This window comes from Cibotium barometz, chromosome 49, assembly GCF_041138505.1.
Source record: "Cibotium barometz isolate CiBa-2024 chromosome 49, ASM4113850v1, whole genome shotgun sequence".
Taxonomy (NCBI): domain Eukaryota; kingdom Viridiplantae; phylum Streptophyta; class Polypodiopsida; order Cyatheales; family Cibotiaceae; genus Cibotium; species Cibotium barometz.
The window spans coordinates 7,080,835-7,085,998 of record NC_141094.1 but is presented as its reverse complement, the minus strand read 5'-3'; positions in this window follow the sequence as shown (position 1 = coordinate 7,085,998).

Sequence of the window (5,164 nt, the reverse complement as noted above, 5' to 3'; positions counted from 1 at the left end):
TATCAATAAGGCGATAGGCCAACATTAAAGCACATCATAGACTTGTATTACCATTTATTGTAGGCTTTTTTTTTAATTTATTTCTTTTGATCTTCGCTCCTGAACTATAATTTATCTTGCATCCTTTCGACAAAGGGGTAAAAGCTATGTCCTAGAGGTCAACACACACATGGCTAGGTGTCAAGCATTAAGATGGTTTGACCCTAGACCTAAGACAATCGTATTCCAAGATTAACTAAAGACGTCATGCTGCCTAGGAATATTTCCAATAAAGTTAAGCTCATTAATGATTTACACTAGCATGCAAGCAACTTCAAAAACTAAGTAGTACATTGACAATTTCCATGTGGTCTTACATTATAGTTTATGCAATTAATTGAACAGTAAAAACGAAAGACAGTGGGTATGGAAGAATTACACCTGTAATTGGAGATCTCCTTGATTTGACGAGACAGCTTGCAATTTGATGTAGATATATTTTGATGAACGTTGCGTCAGTCTCAGGACTTGAAAGCAAACCCACCTCAAACTTTTTAACCTGTACAATCAACTAAGAAGCACTATACCTCGAGAGGCACATCAGTGTGAAAAATTAGACTCGTTTAAAGAATCCAAACTAGAAAAAACTTGAAAACACTAACCTACCTACCAGTCACCACACTACTACTGAGGATATGGTAAGAGGATGTTGTAGAGTCCTGGCTCTAGCCCTAAGGCTAAGCCTCTATCCGCATCATCCAAATAAATAAAGTCAACCTCAGTAGTGCCATGAGTTTCATCTGTCCATTCATCATTGTCAGATATTTCCTTTTCATTTTTCCATCCACATAAACTCATCAAGAATGTAACCATGCGAGGATAGTCATCTTGTGGAAAAGGAAAGCATTGGGCTATCGGGGATATGTCCTCTACAAAGTAGGGGTCAGTCATGGTCAATAGGCGAATTAGCCATTCTAATTCCTCAACATTTTCCTCTTTGGCTAGTACATCTATATGATCCCATTCAGTTTCAATTACAGGATAGCACATGTGAAATATCTGAGAAAGGTACAGATGATACCTCTCACCAAAGGTGGGAGTGGATGAAGTGTATGATGATCGTGCATCTGCCATATCTGCAAACACAGATATAGCATCAGTAGGTTTATGACAGGTCAATCTAGTTCTTGATTGTATACGGATATTTCTCCTCTTTTTGTGCTCTTGCTCTTTTTACTATTTTTTGTTTTTCTTTTCTTTGCTTTTCTATGTATGAAGCTATATATATACATCCCCTTGAATTTGGCAATTACATGGTCAGGGGAGAAGGTTATAAGGAGGAAGCATTAGAATGTCGAGCGTGAGTACATGCTCCCCCTTTCCTTGGGTAGATCATATTATTTCAATGATGTTGCAGCCTCTTGGAACCAATTTGTCCAGCGGGTCATAGGTTGTGATGTGGGCAGATAGCTTTTTATGACCCTTGTGGCCATATCCAATTGCAGAGATGGTAGTGTACGCTCCCATTGATGAATGGAGGAAATGGTTTTCGACAATACTAAAACAAGGGGAGACGTAGACTCATCGGTTTTTTGTTGGGTGTTGACAAGAGTAGGTGTAGAGCATGTAGAAACTTCTATATGAGTGTGTGCCTGGCATGAGGAGCTAGAAGCTTCATGTGGCTCCCCCCTTCCTGAGCTAGGTGGTAATGATCGATATCGTTTGGGAATCCAAACTAGCTCTGGAAGAAGTGGTGCGGAGCACTCTGTTACCTTTCCCTTACCACGGTCTTGAATTGTCGTCGGGGTGGCAACAATTGGTTTGCAAGGTTTTACAGGTGATGTAGAGGGATTCACCTTATGTTTAGGGACCCAAATCTGGTTATTCCCCTCGTAGTACCCTTATGTTTAGGGACCCAAATCTGGTTATTCCCCTCGTAGTACCCTTGGGCTACTAATAAATTTTTAGGGATCCATCGTGATGTTACATTGCCCTTTCTCGGGTGGGTAGCTGCTTTCCTTTTACGAGGCTTCTTGGTGGCTGAACGAGATTGAGCAGGGGAAGTAGCTATTAAGAAGCTTTTGGGACCCATTTGTATGTGTTTTTTGGCATAGTAAGCGGAGCTTTAGAGACCACCCTGCATGTTTCCACTCTTGGCGTTGAAGCGTTAGAGGGGTGGCAATAACTCCAATACAGCAACACTCAGCTCTATAGTGAAATGGCAAGAATGTAGATACAATCCTCTACAAGAGAACATCCCTTGAGTGTGCCCCATGCCCCTATTATATAGGAGGGCCCTCAAGTGACTCTTGACTCTCCATTTCCCATGTGTGACCCTTGGATGCCTGACCCTAACCTTAACCCTTAAGGTTAGTCCTAACCCATGCTCCACTAGAGCTTGTTCCCATGCTCCCATGCTCACAAGCCTAATGTGGGTTAGTCTCCTAGTATATGCACAAATAATGTGTACATAACAGTTGGTTTGGAGACTAGCACTTAGCCAACCCTAATGAGGGTTAACTCCCCGGTGTGAGGTTGCCAAGGGCTCACTCCACCTCCACTTATGTCACTCAAATGGAGATTTCACAAGTTAGGTAGAGAGCAAAGAGGAAGGGAGCTATGGAAAGCTATAATTCTACTCAATGCCTATGTGTATGTAAGAGGGATCTCAAGAAGAAGGCAGGAAGAGGGAGAAGAGAAGGCAAGATAAGAATCATCACTTACATGCACACACCACAATCAAGCCAGCATGCATCAACCAATACAAACCTACCACCATAGCCACAAGAGAGAGAGAGAGAGAGAGAGAGAGAGAGAGAGAGAGAGAGAGAAGGCAAAAGTCAATTATGATAATGGGATTTTTCCTTTTCATATTTCATAAATCACTTATATACATGATCTCACTTTTACAATGGCCAGCCACCCATTTAAAATTGGGGGCCTAAAACTAACTTCCTAGCTCTATGTACACCTAGGCTCATTCCTGTGACCAACATTACACAAGTTGTAAGCTCGATCATCCCGTATATATTTTTCATGAAGCACTTAGCGTGGTTACATAGTAACCACGAGTTACAAGAATTGTAACCATGCTTGAAAATGATGTTAACCAATGTCATTAACATACCCCCTCCCTAATTTAGATCCATCCTAGGAGTTGGCAAGGAGACTTAGCAGTAGTAGATGGAGTAGGTGTGGATGAAGTCGAACCACAACTTGAGATGTGGGGGAGATCGATGGAAAACCTTGTAGCTCTTCCAAAAAGTGGTCACCATTATATCTTTAAAGGTCTGCAAGCACCAAGCGAGCATCCATTAGATGCGCTCATAGTAGCCGAATAACTGTGTCTTGTTGCCTCCATCTAGGCATAGAGAACTTCACCCCTTTGGCAAAGGAGCATTCCGATGTGTCAATGGAGTGAGGACATGACAAGATAGCACATCCACATAGCAAGTTTGCAGTTTACAACTCTAAGACAAGAGTCAAGACCCAATAACACATGCTTCAGAAAGGCTAAGGTAAGCACTTGACTTGAACATATATATATATATATATATACATATATACATATACATATACATATACATATATATATATATATATATATACATACATTCATATATATGTATATGTATGTATATACATATATACATACAAACATGCATACATATATACATACATACATACATATACATATAGTTATTTATATATACAAACACGTTTACGAGTAAAATAGGTAATATTTCCTCAAAAAAGAAACATTTGTCAACTTTCAAAGGTTCCTTCCAAAAAGATCTTTTTAAGGGTTTTTTTAAAACATTTTACTCTCGTGAGTAAAGCATGGCCAAAAAATGACAATTGGGAACTGTGTGCAAATTTGACATGATTCAAAATGGCAAATAAAGTCAAAAATTTGAGATTTTAAAAAAATGTTACTTGAAAAGTAGGCAACTTCTGAAATAAAAGTTCAAATTCATGCCATAATTTGGATTCTTACATTAACAATTGGAATGTCAATAAAAAACCATACTTTGCTCAGTGTAGCTCCTGCACTACTTATTCTTCACTACTACTAAGTCCTCCACTAGCACTAGTGGTAGTCTCATCCCCCGAGGAAGTTGATGATGTGTAGTCCTTCTCACTATCCACAAGTACATTTACCCCCTCTAAAGAAACTCCTAGAGGAGGAACTCCACTATTTCATTGGTGTGTCCGTGGCACATTTGGTGATGAAGTGTTTGCATGCTCCCCAACATTTAAACCAGGAATTGTTTGCTTGAGAATTGATATTGTTGCCCTATATCAAATATACCTCACTTATGTCACTCTAGGTTGAGTTTTGTAGCAATTTGAATGTTGAACATCCAAAATGCTACAAAAGTTCACAAGTTTTGTGACAATTTGGATGTTGAACATCCAAATTATTACAAAAGTTCACCTCTCTCCAAACTTAGCATGAAAAGATTCAATGCAAGAAGGAACTTTCTTACAAATATTGGAACACATGCTTCAGGTGGTATTACAAGGAGTTTCAACCCTTTCGAGGAGCTGAAGTTGCCGACGACCCTTTCGAGAAGTCCAGGTTGGGCCGCTTGGGTTATCAATTTCCTAACATATGCTATAATTTTTACCCTAAGCTAGTTTTAATTTGATAATTAATGCATTCTATCTTTGATCTTAATTACCTTGCACCATGCCTATTTTTAAAGGTGCTAGCCTCACCACACACAGGCAAGCTATCATGGCCTCACTTGTGAGGGGTGCTTACAAAATGGAGTAGGACCGCCATAAAGGTCTCTGGAAAGAGGCCTCCCACAAGGATACAACTCGGACTCCCATTTGGTGGTAGACCTTCTGATATAATTTGGTCCCCGGTCGATCTTAGATGAAAACAGGACATGCATTGTCTTTGTTGTTGTTTACCATTGCTGATTGAATTAGAATATGGGCCATTGTGGGGCACCCACGATCGTGGTGGCCATGATAGGAACTATGTGCTTTAGAAGAGTGGATCTAGAGGTAGACATCCAGATCTTGTTCCAGCATCTGTCCATGCACAAGTGATTCGAGATTGTGCTAGCTATTATGAGAGAGGAATTGGCTCGATTTGGTGTGACTCCATCTACTTGGCCGGACACTCCAAGGGGGCGGCCTTGACTTTGCTGCTAGTGGGAAGAAAGCTAGT